Source organism: Neomonachus schauinslandi, chromosome 6, assembly GCF_002201575.2.
Source record: "Neomonachus schauinslandi chromosome 6, ASM220157v2, whole genome shotgun sequence".
Lineage (NCBI taxonomy): Eukaryota > Metazoa > Chordata > Mammalia > Carnivora > Phocidae > Neomonachus > Neomonachus schauinslandi.
The window spans coordinates 42,528,838-42,546,143 of NC_058408.1; the positions used below are offsets into that span (position 1 = coordinate 42,528,838).

The 17,306-nt window shown below is 44.0% G+C and overlaps 1 pseudogene; it reads right to left on the bottom strand.

The window, feature by feature from the left end:
• Positions 1-8,094: 8,094 nt before the first annotated feature.
• On the bottom strand, positions 8,095-15,741 carry LOC110574196 (annotated as a pseudogene).
• Positions 15,742-17,306: the final 1,565 nt, after the last annotated feature.

The following is a 17,306-nucleotide window of genomic DNA, read 5'->3' on the forward strand; positions in this document are numbered from 1 at the left end:
CGTCTGCCTTCGGCTCAGGTCATGGTCCCAGGGTCCTGGGATCGAGCCCCGCATCGGGCTTCCTGCTTGGCGGGAAGCCTGCTTCTCCCTCTCCCACTCCCCCTGCTTGTGTTCCCTCTCTCGCTGTGTATCTCTCTGTCAAAGAAATAAATAAAATCTTAAAAAAAAAAAAAAAAAAACTAAATAGCCCATAGGTTCTTGGTAATGCTGGTTCCCAAGACAGGGATAATAGAACTAGTTTAGGGGTTGAGTTTGTCCAATGGAGTTCTAGCAGGCAGTTTAAGACATATAGCTAAAGGTCAAATGAGAGATAAGAGCCTGATACGGTTTTGAGAGCCCAGTCCATGTCTATATGGTAGCTGAAGCTATGATCTTAGTTATTGATGCCCAAGACTTGTAAATAGAGTGAGAAAAGGAGAAAGCCGAGTTATATCCATTTCAAAGTCCAGCCAAAAGATGTGAAGATTAAAAGATGAGCAGCTGGAAACGCAGGAGGGGAACCAAGGAAGAAAGGTATCCCCAAAAGCCAAGGGAAGACAGAAATTCAAGAGATGTCGATCCTCCACAGATGCAAGTGGATATGGATTTGGCAAAATGGAGGTCACTGGGGAATTTAGTGGAAGCGATTTCTGCAAAAAATCAGAGGGATGGAGTGGTTGGGATTGCAGATTGTTACAGAGAAGGGATAAAAGGAGGAAATGGGGGAACCACCCACCATTATTCAAATGAAGCACTTTCTTCCCTGCTTAAAGATATTAAGGCAATATCTGTAATTTCTCAGAAGACAGTCAGCAGCTCTAGAAGTCCATAGAAAGAGCAACCTCACTATGGCTTTGCTTCTACAAGATCAACTAATTTTCAAGTGTGATATCTCTCGGCTTCCCTACACCTCGGAGTAGACCTCAGTTTATATAGATGCAGACACGGTAGCTGAGCCTCTCAGGAGGCATCTTGCTCAAAGCCTTAATAGATGGATGGTCCCCAAATCTTAATTCCAGACCGTCTCACAGGACCCTGGTGGGAGGGGGGCGGAAAGAGTGCACACCCATCTTCCATTGACTAGATGGGATCCAAAAATGGATAAGGGAGAGGTGCTAGACCTAATGGATTTTTACAAGCCAAGTAGATAGGGGCTGAACTGAAAACATATGAATAATTTGCTATAGCCTGGTTTCTGAGATATGAAATTTTCCAATATGCATGCCATCGGTTCGATTATAAGATCCTTGGAGAGAATGAGCATCCCCAAAGTACTAAACATACAGTAAGAACTTACTAGACAATAGAATGTTTAGACATAGGAATGCCCCTTAGAGATCATCTAGCTCCACTGTATCAAATTACCCTGCAATCACTTTCTTGTTGACTTGTCGGTCTCCTCCACTTGAGTATGAACTTCTCTGGGGCAGAGTCCTTGACTTATTCATTTTTTGGGGGGGGGGGGGGGGGTGTACTACCCAACACTAAGCCTGACCATTAAAGGCATTCAGTAAATGTTTGATAAATGAATAAATGCACACATAAAATCTCACACAAGATGTGAAAGAGACAGTGAGTAATCCTTCTCTCCAGATCTGGAATTAAATGTCACTTCCTCAAAGAGGACTTTCTTGCTCACTGGCACTCATTGATTGCTTCACAGAACTTCTCAGTTTACATTTGCTTTGTTTACTCTTTTTTTGTTATTATTCAAGTATAATTAACATACAGTGTTATATTAGTTTCAGGTCCACAATATAGTGATTCTATAATTCTGTGCATTTCTCAGTGCTTATCATGATAAGTGTACCATATCTTCACCGCTTTCCCCTTCACCGCTTTCACCCATCCCCCCACCCGCCTCCCCTCTAGAAACCACCAGTTTCTTCTCTGTACTTAAGAGTCTGTTTTTTTCAGTTGTTTCTCTCTTTTTTTTCTTTGTTTCTTAAATTCTGCATGAGTGAAATCATATGGTATTTGTCTTTCTCTGACCGAGTTATTTCACTTAGCATTATACCCTCTAGATCCATCCATGTTGTTGCAAATGGCAAGACCTCCTTTGTTATGGCTGAGTGATATTCCATTGTGTATATATCACATCTTTTTAATCCATTCGTCGATCCATGGACACCTGGGCTACTTCCCATATCTTGGCACTTGTAAAAATGCTGCAATAAATATGGGGGTGCATGTATCTTTTCGAATCAGTGCTTTCATTTTCTTTGGATAAATGCCATATAATCCAGTAATTCCAGTACTGCATTGTTTACTTTTCAGCTGTCTGCTCTTCAACTAGAATGTAAGTTTCAAGAAGCTGGAGATCTTCTATATCTTGTTCAGTGTTGTACTCAACGCATAGTGCTAGCAAAGGGCTAACATGTGGTAGGTCCCCAATATTTGTGGAATAAAAGAATGAGTGAGTGGAGCCAGAAGAAAGTAAAGCTAAAATAGAAGACTCAGATCTGTGAAGGGAGCAAGTCTTGGGCCAACTCCACCTGCCCTGGGGGCTCTTATATTCCCAGAACAAAGCGGCTTCTAGCCCTGTTTCATTGCTTCCCACTACCCATGGAATGGGGATAGAGTCTCTGGCTTCAAATCCTTATTTAACTCTCCCTACTCCAGTAAATTTTGTTGGATTGAATCGCGACCCAAGCTCCCCAGGATTAATCAGACAAACCCAGCCAGTGAGTTAGCTATGAGTTTTTACCTCTTCCCTAATTTGGCGTTTTAATCCCCTTCTGCCTCCAGAAGTCCCTAAAAGGAGAGCTGGGGGGAAAAAGAAAACTCAGGAGGCTTCTTCCAAACCCCTGAGTTCTATCCCTCCCCCTGCCCACTTCGACTCTCCAAATTCTGCAATTCCCCCACCACACAAGCAGAAAGATGTGAGCTGGTGAATGAGAAGACTTCCTCGCCGGCATCGGCTCACAGGTTATAGGAGAGTCACACTCGGACTGACGGAGATGGGTTCCGGCAACCTTGTGCCTTGTTTACTTGATTTATTACCTGTGTCAAGGCGGTTCTGGGAGAACCACTGCCCCAGCCTAAGGGAAGATCTCTAGCTGCTGAAACTTGCTCACTCCATTCTGCCACCATCCGGGTTTACCCACTCCCTCTCTATCCGTGGTTTGCCTTCCGCAGCTTGCTGCCAGGGGCTGGAGGGCTCGGGGGGCTTCTTCTGTTGATGTTACTGGTATTGAGTGTTATTTGTCTTTCTCCTAATGTAGAGCAACAGATAGAACAAGGAAATGAAGAACAGTTGACAATCCTACAAGCCACTCATCTTTGACAAATTTCAAAGAGAAAGTGGAAGCAAATAAACAACCACCGGGCAAAGAAATATTTGATGCACACCGAGGAGAGTAATGGTGACCCAGGTTAGTACTGGCCAATAGAAATATAAGGTGAGCCATGCACGTCATTTAGAAATTTTAGTAACCACACTAAAAACTAAAAACACAAAAAAAATGTGATTGATTTTAGAATATATTTTATTTAACTTAATATACCCAAAATATTACCCTAGCAAACATGCAATCGGTATGAATGTATCAATATGATATTTTCATATTGAAATCTTCGAAATCTGGTGTGTATTTCATACTTGAAGCACATCTCCACTCAGACTAGCTGCATATCAAGTTGTCAACAGCCACACGTGGGTCTCCTGGCTGCCATACTGCACAGCGCAGATCTAGATAGAAATGTCTCTTGTCCTTTTATGAGTGGGAAGGTTAGAAGATAAAGAAAGATTAATAAAGACGGTGACTTTAGATTATGATAAATGCTAGCAGCAAAATAACGGTGCTGAGCTAGCAACTGAGGAGTAGGGATGGGAAGTGTTGCTACCTAGATAAGGAAGTCTTCTGGGGCCTCTCACAGAAGAAGCCTTCGAATGTGTACCTGCAACCTAAAAATGGACCAGCCAGGTGAAGAAATGTGCGAGAGCGATCCAGGCAGAGAGAACGGTAAGAACAGAGGCCCCAAGGCACCCGAATGCTTGCCTGGGAGTGTTCTCCAGTGTTGCCCGGGAACAATGATCGCGGAAGAGGGTGCTGTGGGAAGGCTTAAGGGGTGAGCCAGAACCAAAGCACGTGGGGCTTGCAGGCCTTGTCACAGAACTTGATGTAATTCCAGGAACAATGGAGAGCTGATGAAGGGATTCAAGCAGGGACGTGCTGTGATCCAGTGTGCAACTGTGAAAGAGTTCTCCCTCTTCTGCCTGAAGAATGAATAAGAAAGCAGCAAGAGAAGATGCACAAAAACTCAGAGGAGGAGGAGTAGGTTATCTGGTTGACCAGGTGAGAGAAGGTAGAGGCTTGGCTGGGGTAGGATAGTAAAGGTAAACAGGTGTAAGGGACTTCAGGACACACGTTGAAGGTGGGACGGATGGACTTGCTCACAGACTGGCTATGAGGGGTGAGAAGGAGAGAAAACATCAAGAACGTCACCTACAATTTTGTCTTGAGCACATGGCTTGCTCCCCACTTCCTCACCCTTAGCCCCAGCTTTTATAACCCACATCCCAAGAATGTCTGGTCTCCCTGAGACTTCAGCCAGAAAACCAGCTTTACCAGGCATTGGACAGGAATTTGTCTCCAGGATTTCAAACCAGCAGATGCACCCCTCCTCTATGTCCGCTTATGCTTATGTCCTCCTCAAGTCGGTAAAGAAATTTCGAGCTCCTGTGCCAGGACCACATTCATGGTGTGGATTTCGAGCTCCTGTGCCAGGACCACATTCAGAGTGTGCCTGTGTACTTGGGCCCAAGAAGTGCTGTTAAGGCAGTCCTATTTAAGTCACTCACAGCATTGGGCAGGTGAATCAGCCTAAACTGGCATGTGAATTTGTCCCACTGATTGGGAAAAGGGTAGAAATTTATTCTAGGGGTGAGTGTCAACCAACAATACACTCAAAAGAAGGAGTCAGAAAAGGAAGCTTTCTGTGCACTGCGGTAAAAAACAACTATAATAACAAAAGGTAGTGGTTTAGTTTAAGATGCCAATAAGATCATAAGGCATGAATTTCCTAACAGCACTTCCTTATTTACTCTAGGCAAATGTTGAGGCTTAGTACACTTGATACAAAGACCGGACTGTATATGAAATTCACATAAGCATTTAAACCTTGTCATGGCTTGAAAACTAAGGGAGGGTTTGAGTGTGCATGTGTGGGGTCAGGGGAGTGGGGGCGGGGTGTCAGTGAGCTGGGGTAACAGGCAGAACATACAACAAGGGTGAACCGACGTTGGCAAATGCCTGACTCCTACCCTTTCTCCCTGCTGCCTGGGCCGAGGGGAATAGGAGGCATCTGCACAGCAACTACACAAAATAGAACTAATAGCATCTTTGCTGCCTCGAAGTAAGTATCCCCAGTGGATGGCATTTCCCAAGAGAACTGAATACTATGCCTAAGGGGGCCTGAGCTTAAATCCTGGAATTGACTGAGTCACAGTAACTGTGAAGGAAGAATCTCCTGTTCATGTAAGCTTCTCCCAGCACAAGACAGCACCCCCTCTCTGCTCCCCAGCCCAGGCACCGAGGCTGCACAGACTTAAGACATGGGAGGACACTGTCCCTAATGTGTTTCACTCTGTGCCTTGATACCTTCTCGGCAATGGGCATAAACCTTGGGGCTGGCTTTCCGGGAATAGTCAGTAGTTCTCGGGGAAGGAAGCCTGACTTTCTCTCCACCTGTTTCCTTTTCTGACACTTGTCCATGCCTTTACTGGGGGCCTGAAGAGGGCAATGTTGTGCAAAGGAGACCCCAAAAGCTAATTCATTGCTAAGATAGAATACCATGACCTGAAGCCCTTCCCCAAGAGACTCTCAGGGGAAAGGGATGTCACCTCCCCACCAGACCCAAGATATGAATGGATAGGAGGGAGAAATGGAGTAGAAGATGAAGGTAGGAAGAAAAGTAATGGAAGAGAGAAGCCATTAACTGAGTCCAGATCAGTCAGGCCCGTTTGGACAACCAACAGGACTTTAGATCCTGACCTGGTAACCTTAATTGTACGCCATGATTAACCTTTCATTATTCACCCTCCGAGTGATATCCACAACCTTACCCAATAGCTTTTTCCCCCTCCCATTTACTTGTGTTTTGTTTTCACTTCAAGATATTACAACCATGCTCTCATGTTTAATTGACAGAGTCTTTTCTCCAAATCAGAACTGGCCCTTCAGTCGGTGGTATGACACTTTCCCTAGAATTAGTAAGGACTGAAAATTCTAATCAACTGACCCCACAGCATTCTGATAATATTGTGTGCGCATGCATGTGTAATTTGAGCAAGGCCGTTGGATCTAATCAGTGCCTGGAGAGCAGAGACCCAGAAATCAGATTTCCTAGATTCAAATTTCAACTTTGCCATTGGGTTGTAAGTCTTTCAACAGGTCCCCTTCTTTCTACTGCCCACCTCCTTAGGTGAATTTAGGACAACACCAATTCAAAAATAGCAACAATTCTAGTTGCACAATGTTACATTGTTCTGCGAGTTTATTAAGGATTGAAAATGGGGCGGGAGTGGGGTGGTATAAATCACTTGCATTTTTAAACAATAGAGGTGCACATATAAAAATCCACTCAGCAATGAATAAAAACCTGATCTGAGAGAAAATGCTGAACAATATCCTCATTATGAGAATCCACAGACTTCTAAAATTTGCCAGCACTTCTTGGTCGTTTGTCTTTCTGGAGCTTTCAGATCATTTATTCTTGCTCAAGCAGCAGTGGTAATCAGGAGGGAGATTCTGCAAGGGGAAGTACTTTGCTGTTCCTGGCCAAACAGACTTGTCTTTCATGTCTAGAGACCTGGAATTATCCTGCCTGCCCGGGAGGCAGGGAAGAATGAAGGGTTAATCTAATCAGCCTGACTGCACAAAGCAGCCATATTCAAGGGAAGGAGGGTCAGAGGATTTAGGGACTTAACTACACGCCTTCAAATTACAACTGAGAAGTTAAACAGTCTATTTCTGAAACTGAGTCTGTTTCTGGAGGGGTTTGACTTTCTTAGGAGAAGAAAGGTAAAAAATAAAGTCCGGAGAGAAATGCAGTCTAGTTAGATCAGTAGTTCTTAACTTGTTTTTTTTTTTTTTCTTTCAGTCTGTCCTAAGGTGTTATTTCATTTGTTATTATTTGCTTATTGATTATTATTTGCCTCTCTCACCATAATGTAAATGCCATGAAGGTAGGGATCACATTTATTTTATTTCTATTATATTCTCTGGACTCAGTTGAGTACCTCACATACAGTAAGCGCTTGGAAAATATTTGCTGACTGAATGAATCATGAATTATTTAGCCTTTTTTTTTTTTTTTAGGTCCTGGACTTCTTTTTGAAAATTGTGTAAAAGTTGGGACACCTGGGTGGCTCAGTCGGTTAAGCATCTGCCTTCGGCTCAGGTCATGATCCCAGGGTTCTGGGATCGAGCGCTAGGTCAGGCCGGTCAGACTGCCCACTCAGCAGGGAGTCTACTTCTCCCTCTCCTTCTGCCCTCAGACTGCCCACTCAGCAGGGAGTCTACTTCTCCCTCTCCTTCTGCCCCTCCCCCACTCGTGCTCTCCCTCTCTCTCAAATAAATTAAATCTTTAAAAAGAATTGGGTAAGGGGCGCCTGGGTGGCTCAGTCGGTTAAGTGGCTGCCTTCCGCTTGGGTCATGGTCCCAGGGTCCTAAGATCGAGCCCCACATCGGGCTCCCTGTTCAGCGGGAAGTCTGCTTCTCCCTCTTCCTCTGCCTCTCCCCCTGCTTGTGAACCCTTTCTCTCTTTCTCTGTCAAATAAATAAATAAAAATCTTAAAAAAAAAAAAAAGAATTGGGTAAAAGTTATAACTCCTCTCTCCATAAAACATATATTCATATATATTTTTATTTTGTGTTGCTATTTATAAATATTTATAAATTTATATTTTATTTATAGTATTTATAAAATATTTATATTTTACATTTTATATATTTATATATACATGTAACTCTTCTCTCCCTTATACATATATAATGTGCGTATATATATGTGTGTGTGTATAGATACAGATACAGATAAATTGAATCTTCCCATGCAAAGACTCCAATTTCCAAAGGATATTCCTGCTTCATCTGTGACACTTAGTATCCCTCAAAAGCACATAAACAAAAACTCTAATGTCACACATTCTCCCGAAGAGCTCTTCTGAAAAGGACCAAGATTGAGGCTAGGGTCTTCTAACTTCCGGGCTAAGACATCTGAAATTGGCCCTTGGAGATGCCCGAAGGATTCTGGGTCACCTTTGGACACATGTCCAGTAAAAGGAGATCCTGAGTGAAAGGGAACAGGAAAAAAAAAAAAATCCTAAATTTGCAGCTTGGAAGACTTGAATTGAAACCCAGCTCTTGCCCTTCCTAGCTGTGGTCATATCCTAGCCGGGTGCTGGACCTCTCAGGCCTTAGTTTTCTCTCCTGTGAATTCAGAGTTCAGGCCTAGGCCCAACCTCCTATAATATAATAACTTGTGAACCAGGCCAGTGATGGCAGGACTTTAATGCAACAGGATGCCGCTGTGTAGTTCAAATGTCTGTCTCACAGCCATACTCCCTTACTATAAAAAGAAAAGAACAGGGGCACCTGGGTGGCTCAGCTGGTTGAGGGTCCGACTCTTGGTCTCCGCTCAGGTCATGATCTCATGGGTGGTGGGACTGAGCCCCACAGTTGGGTTCCATGCTCATCAGGGAGTCTGCTTGAAAATTCTCTCCCTCTACCCCTCCCCGCCTTGTGCTCATGCACTCTCTCTCTCTCTAAAATAAGTACATCTTAAAAAAAAAAAGAACACAGTTTATGCTGAAGCAAGAGAGATTCCAAGCAAGGTATCAGGAAGAACTCTGAACTCTCTAAGGATTGTCAGACACTGAGTCGCTATCTGGGTGCTTGTGGACTCTCCTTCTGAAGGTGTGTGGGGATTGCAGTGGACAGCTCTCCAATGATCTCTTCACAGTATGGCCAGGAAAGGAGTCCTCCAGTCAGATTGCCTCCAAAATCCAGCCACTCTTTTGATTCTAGGAAAAACCCTGGGCTTCTCTTTGTCATAAATAAGATCTTAAATGGAAAATTCCTGGCAATTTTATTCTAATGGAACAGAATACTGGTTGCCTTGAGGTGTTTTTCTTCTAGTCAGTTCTTTAGTACAAAAAAAGCGTGAAAGAGGGGCACCTGGGTGGCTCATTCAAGTGTCTGATTCTTGATCTCAGCTCAGGTCTTGATCTCACAGTCATGAGTTTGAGCCCCAGATTGGGCTCCACGCTGGGCGTGGAGCCTACAAAAAAAAAAAAGAAAGAAAGAAAGAAAGCTTGAATGAAAGCAACATTGATTGAGCCCCTAGCTGGCAGTCTTTTCACTTGCTGTCTTGTTGAATCCCACAGCATCGCTGCAAGGCACATTTTTTTCCCCTACCAATTCTACAGATAAGAAAACAGACACTCAGAGAAAGAAACTAACTTGCAGTTGCACAGCTAAGAAATAGAACTTAAGTCCAGGTCTATCTGGCTCGGAAATTCTTTCCACAACACCTGGCTGCCAGGAGGGAGGAGCTAAGTGTTGGTTGGGCACCAAAGGGTTTCCAGGCTTCCGGGAGTGCTCTAGACAAAGCATAGTTTACTTACTCTGCTCGCTGAGGGGCAATGTACACTCTGTCTGGGCCCTTCTCTGCTTAATCTTTTCCCAAGTTACTATCTCTGAGTATCTTCCTTAAAACAAGGGACTTTTAAACCCCAGCACATAGCTGGAATTCAAACAGACATCTGAAAAAACAAAGAGACAATGAATTTGTGAAGAGATGCTCAACCTCCTTAGAAATCAGGGAAATGCAAATTGAAATCACAGTGAGAGCGCAGTTGACACCCACTATAAAAGCAAAAATTAAAAAGTCTGACAATACCCTATGGCAGTGAGGATATTGAACACAGGGAACTCGTGTACACCGACAGGAGAATAATATTTGCACCATCATTTTGGGAAACAGTGGGCTTTATCTTTAATGCTGAACATTCCTATAACCTTTGACCCACCAGTTGTTGCATATATTCGTCTGTATGTATCAACCATTTAATAGTAAAAATATCTTAATATAAACAAATTAGAATATAGTCTATGATAGACATAGACGTTGAGGGACCATGGGACTAAAGGGGTTCACAGCAGCCTTACAGGAAGAGGTTCCCAGTAGGGAGGGGTCAACCATGGAACAGAGTAACAGGTGGCCTCCAAAGGGACTGAACTCACCAGCTTGGTCTCATTCATTATGACGATGGAGGCCAGATAAGATACAGGATGTCCAGGAAATTTGAATTTCAGATCAAACAAAGAATAGTTTTTTTGGTGTTAAGTAGATTCCACGCAACATTTGGGACACACTTATACTAAAATTACTTAAACTAAAAAATTATCTATCTGAAATTCAAAAATACTTGGTACTCTTTATTTTTATTGGCTAAATCTGGCAACCCTAATAATGAACCTCTTATTATTTGTAAGGGCAATGTCTTTTGACCCATAAATCAGAGCCAATTATTCAACATATAAAGAGAACCATTTCGTAATAGTAGGAGTTTCATAATGGGCATAAAATAGTACTGTTAAGAGCTTGAAGTATGAAATCAGGCAAACCTGGTCTTGAGCCCCTAGCTTTGCCCCTTGCTAACTGTGGTCTAGAGTAAGTTATCCCTCATTTCCATGTGTTATTCCTCATTCGGGCTTCTATGAGTATTACATGAGGTAAGATGCATGGCAGGTGCTCAGCTCACACCATGATGTGCCCTCAATAATATGAATCGCTCTTATCCATTTACTGGGGTTCCTTTAAAACTAAACACTAGAGGGGCGCCTGGGTCGCTCAGTTGTTAAGTGTCTGCCTTCGGCTCAGGTCATGATCCCAGGGTCCTGGGATCGAGCCCTGCATCGGGCTCCCTGCTCGGCGGGAAGCCTGCTTCTCCCTCTCCCACTCCCCCTGCTTGTGTTCCCTCTCTCGCTGTGTCTTTCTCTGTCAAATAAATGAATAAAATCTTTAAAAAAATAAAAATAAATTAAATAAATAAAACTAAACACTAGAATAGATGGATAGCATCTTGGTGGCCAGGACATCATCTTCATTTCTGGGATATTTAGGACAAAATCAGAGGCAAACACTCCATCCCCCTGCCCTTCCTCCCCAACAATTCACTCCTTGTCTGAGAGCTAAAAGGCAACAGAAGAGACCAGATGACCTTCAAAGTCCTCCCAACACTAGCATTTGGTGGTCTTTATGTCCTTAGCAATCCCATGTCCCTGACGGCCACCCTTCTTTATAACGTAAGTGAGGGATGGGTCCAGTCGGATTCTATCCAGCATGAGTTGGTCCAGTCATGGGGACATACTCCAAGGCTGTGAACCATATATTCACACACTTACTCTGGGAAATGCAATTTCCCTTGCTTTCTCATTCCTATTCATAGCTCAAGTCATTACTCTGGATCCAGAGAACACAACATATGTGATTCCATGAAGACATGGCCAAGATTTAGAGATTTCAGAGACCCCAACAGCAATACACCATCACCCGCAGAACTCCCTGTGTCCCTCCATGTCGCTTTCCCTTTCCTTGCTATTGTCCTCACTGTCTCTATACTCCATACTTTCTCTCTTTCTGTGTCTATCCCTATATGCCACATTAAAGATTATTTTTATTAGCATAGCATAGGTATAATTAACAGTTTCTGTCATTACATACTAACTTTAAAAACATGGTTTATAAATAATTGATACTTGATAATATTGCCAATCATAAAAATGTCCGTATAATAGAATTTCCCTCTGTCACAAGAATAAGGAACAAAGTATCTAGAAGAGACATTATCATGCTCTCCATCAGTGGCTCCATAGCATCAAATGACATAAAACTATGAACGGGGAGATCGCCCTTATAGGAGGAATGAGATGGGATTTGTTTCAGCGGCAGGCCCTGAATTACACAGTGGCCATCCTTTGTAGGAATCTACTTTTCGCAGCATGGCTGAGGGGCCCAGAATTTACACCTGGCCATCACCTCATGAGAAATGGAGTTACCCAGGGCTTCAAGTGATGTCCAAGTCCTGATATGTCTCCCCAGCCGGCGGTATTCCACACCCTGCTCAGTTTCCCTCTCTCTCCATCATAAAAGTCTCATACAGTCTAATTTTGGCAAACTAATTGTGATTCAGTGTTCAGAAAAGCATCAAGCATGTTTTCAGTATCTTTAGTTTTAGGATAAGCAGCCGTTCTCATCTCTACCTCAACCCACGAATACAACCAAGGTGGCCAAGTCCTCACCAGCATGCTGATAGATGGATCCTGCTAAAGGTTCCAAAAAGTGCCATATCACGCTATGCTTCAGAGAGAGCTCCAGCAGAACTCAGGAAATCCCATAATAAATACCGCTCACTTGTAGCATGAAAGGGTAGAAAGAGGCAGTGCTGTGGTTAAGAGTCCTGAGCAGGAGCCTCCCCTTTGGGCCTCCATCTTCTCTGAGGGGTTGGGTCAGAACAATCCCTAAGGTCGCTCCTTGTTCGACATTCTGTGATGTGCACTGTGTCATGGGAAAGGGAGTGCTTCCCTTACTCCCAGGTGCAGATTCTGATGGCTTTCTATTGTTACCTCTCTCAAAGGAGTGATACTTTGTTGTCCTTTCCCTTTTCATTGAAAAGAAGAAAGAAAAGGAAGGAAGGAAGAAAATCTTTTGAAAACAAACAAAATTAAAACCTCAGGACAAAGCCATGCTTTTTAGAGTGGCTCGGGGGCTAGGCATGGGGGATAGAGTGGCCTCTCTGTGATGCAGGAGCTCTGTAAGTGGCCCCCCATCCCAGGGCCATGAGTCTTTGACCTCACTTAGTTATCAGATCCAACTTGTTTATTCAAAGTGAAATGTGGGACCCAGACAACTTGCCAGGTGGCATCAGAGGTCTCCAATGGATCAGGAGATAAGATACCACATCCTTCCCAGCCCCTGCGCCAGAAAGATGTGGGCCTCTTGACTTCTGCTTCCTGACCTAAAAATACCATCATTACAGTTTCATTAGGATGAATAATGAAAACATCATCCATTAGCCCCAAATTGGTGTTTTGTTCAAAGAATACAAGACACTGAGAAGTGTTTGATTTAAGGAAAGGCTGAACAATCCTTCCAAACACAGGAATCTTTGAATGTCCCCCCTCTTCCCACCAACAGTCAGACGTGGAAAGCAGACCTTGCTGAGCCACGTGGGGAGAAGCTTCCTCCTTGTTTCCATCACCACAGTTAGACAAACGGCCCCGAACTGCAGTGACTACAGCAATGTTAATCATTACTGGAAAATGAAGACAAAGTCACTTAGCCATGGGATCTAGGCAACCAGGGGTGCAACATTCAAATCCACTTAGTTCAAAAGGATTGCCCGAGGAAATTTCCACTTGATGCTCACTAGGCCAGGGCTTTCCTGGCTGCCTGCCCCCTACTCCCAGAGCTTCCTCCTCCTCCTCTTCTGCCCACCCTCACTGCCCCTTTAAAGAGCAACCCCCATGCCCCACCCAGGCCGCAACTAATACCGTACCTCCAGGCAGCATCACATCTGGAAGGGAAGAGAACAGCAATGGTCATTTGAAGATGCTTCCTGTCCTATCGATCTGGTGATTGAGGCTAGAAGCAGCTGTGTGTGTGTGTGTGTGTGTGTGTGTGTATCAGATTGTTCTCGCATGCCCCCGTGAAGTTTCCATCCTGAACAAAACAAAATTCCTCCCTTTGAAGAGAGAAGGTATCCAAAGGCAGCGCTGCTCTAAATATGTGCAGCAGAGAAGGTCATAAGCAAAAATGCTCTTCGGCCTTATTTCCAGAGACTGAGTTGAACAATAAAAACCTGATTTCTTGCCTGCAAGACTTCTCCCACGTGCGCAGTGAGTCTCCAAGATGGGGCTATGGCTTTCAGCGTCCTCTTATTTCATTTGACCGTGGAACTCTTTCATCATGACGTGACTCTATGGAACTAATAGTCTTCAGAATACACTTTGGGAAAAGCTGTCTTTGGATAAAGATAAGAATTTCTCTTTTTCACACTTTTTTTTTTCTCATTAAACTTTTGTTTTAATGGGTCTCAAAATTCTGTGACAGATTTTTGGTCAAGTTGTTTCCATTAAAAAGTACTGATTTTAAAAACTAATAACTTAAAACTACCACACACACACACAAAAAAAACACGTGGTCCACAAAACATTCTCCTTTCCTTCTGAAGGTTTCACGATGCATTGTTATCATTAACCAGTCTTTCACTATTAAACTTAAATGGCCAATTGACACAAACAGTTCTGAGACTGTTCTTCCACCACTGATTAAGACTGGGGTGGCAGGTATTGGGGATAATATTCACTTAGCCTTCTCAGCTTTCTGGGCAGACTTGGTGACCTTGCCACCTCCAGCTGCCTTCTTGTCCATTGCTCTGATGACATCCACAGCAACTGTCTGTCTCATGTTACGAACAGCAAAACGGCCCAGAGGAGGATAGTCAGAGAAGCTCTCAACACACATAGGGGCTTGCCAGGAACCATATCAACAATGGCAGCATTACCAGATTTCAAGAACTTGGGACCATCTTCCAGCTTTTTTCCAGAACGACGATCTATCTTCTCCTTCAGCTCAGCAAACTTGCAAGCAAGCAATGTGAGCTGTGTGACAGTCCAGCAGAGGTGCATATCCAGCGCCGACTTGGCCTGGATGGTTCAGGATAATCACCTGAGCCGTGAAGCCAGCTGCTTCCACTGGTGGGTCATTTTTGCTGTCACCAGCCACATTGCCATGACGAACATCTTTGACAGATACGTTCTTCACATTGAAGCCCATATTGTCCCCAGGAAGAGCCTCACTCAAAGCTTCATGGTGCATTTCAACAGACTTTACTTCAGTTGTAACATTGGAGCAAGGGTGACCCCATGCCAGGTTCAAGAACACCAGTCTCGACTCGGCCCACAGGGACAGTACCAATACCACCAATTTTGTAGACGTCCTGGGAGGCAGACGCAAGGGCTTGTCAGTTGGACGAGTTGGTGGCAGAATGCAGTCCAGAGCTTCATGCATTGTGGTTCCACTGGCATGCCCATCTTTACGGGTGACTTTCCATCCCTTGAACTAAGGCATGTTAGCACTTGGCTCCAGCATGTTGTCACCGTTCCAACCAGAAATTGGCACAAATGCTATTGTGTTGGGGTTGTAGCCAATTTTCTTAATGTAGGTGCTGACTTCCTTAACGATTTCCTTGTGTCTCTTCTGGCTGTAGGGTGGCTCAGTGGAATCCATCTTGTTAACACCAACAATTGGTTGTTTTACACCCAGTGTGTAAGCCAGAAGGGCACGCTCATGGGTCTGCCCATTCTTGGAGATACCAGCTTCAAATTCACCGACACCAGCAGCAACAATCAGGACAGCACAGTCAGCCTGAGATGTGCCTGTAATCATGTTTTTGATAAAGTCTCTGTGTCTTGGGGCATCAGTGATGGTCACATAATACTTGTTGGTCTCGAATTTCCACAGGGAGATATCAATGGTGATGCCACGTTCATGTTCAGCTTTCAGTTTATCCAAGACCCAGGCATACTTTAAGGAACCCTTTCCCATCTCAGCAGCCTCCTTCTCAAATTTTTCGATAGTTCTTTTGTCGATCCCACCACATTTGTAGATCACATGACCAGTAGAGGTAGACTTGCCCGAATCTACATGTCCAATGACGACGATGTTGATGTGAGTCTTTTCCTTTCCCATTTTGGTTTAGGTTGAGCGGTGGTTTTCAAGACACCTGTGTTCTGGTGGCAAACCCGTTGCAAAAAAAGCTTTTTCACACTTATTAACCTCGGGTTTGAATCTTTGGGGATTGTTGTAGCCAGAATGGATTTATTTTTTTATTTTATTTTTATTTTATTTTATTATGTTATGTTAGTCACCATACATTACATCATTAGTTTTTTTTTTTTTAAAGATTTTATTTATTTATTTGAGACAGAGAGAATGAGAGACAGAGAGCATGAGAGGGAGGAGGGTCAAAGGGAGAAGCAGACTCCCTGCCGAGCAGGGAGCCCGATGCGGGACTCGATCACAGGACTCCAGGATCATGACCTGAGCCGAAGGCAGTCTCTTAACCAACTGAGCCACCCAGGCGCCCACATCATTAGTTTTTGATGTGGTGATCCACGATTCATTGTTTTCGTATAACACCCAGTGCTCCATGCAGTACGTGCCCTCCTTAATACCCATCACGGGGCTAACCCATCCCCCCACTCCCCTCCCCTCTAAAACCCTCAGTTTGTTTCTCAGGTCCATAGTCTCTCATGGTTCATCTCTCCCTCCAATTCCCCCTGCCCATTTTTCCCTCCTTCTCCTAATGTCCTCCATGCTATTCCTTATGTTCCACAAATAAGTGAAACCATATGATAATTGACTTTCTCTACTTGACTTATTTCACTTAGCATAATCTCCTCCAGTCCCATCCATGTTGTTGTAAAAGTTGGGTATTCATCCTTTCTGATGGCTGAGTAATATTCCATTGTATATATGGACCACATCTTCTTTATCCATTCATCTGTTGAAGGGCATCTGGGCTCTTTCCACAGTTTGGCTATTGCAGACATTGCTGCTATGAACATTGGGTTGCATATGGCCCTTCTTTTCACTATATCTGTGCCAGAATGGATTTAGAACACAGGTCACCACAGCCACTCAAGGATATGATGGATACTCATTTGGGGGCCTCCAAACCATTATTTAGCTCTGCTTATTCTGGCCCCCGAGGAGACAATGATCTGTTTGTCCACCAGGCCTTCCTCATTAGAAAAATAGCCTTTTATCTCAGAAGCCCAGGATCTCTGTGTAGAAAGAGAACTGACCATTGTCCTGGAGCCCCTTACCTTTTCCACGGTAACTTTGAGGTCAACTTATCTTGACTTCTCCTCTTTCTCAACCTGATCCCTCCTCCTAGACTCCTTCCTGTGACTGGCCAAGAGATGCCCTTTAAAGGGGTTCAGGTGGAGTGTGATCTTGTGCAGTGTCTCCCAAACTATGGTCTCTCAGCACAGCATGGCAAGAACTAAGGGAGATTGTGTATTCCCTAGAAGGAATCAACCTGAAATCGAATGCTGTGATTTTGTCTATTTTAAGGGTCAGCCCCAGGAACAAAACTGATGGCTGAACACATCCTTAGTTCTTGCCATGCACCCTAAACAGAAACCAGCCTACAAGACTGCCTTCATGAGCTCCCACTGCTGTCAGAGTAAAATCCAACTGCAATCTGACTGCAGCCAAGTGCACCAACCACCGAATATGCTCCTACCTCT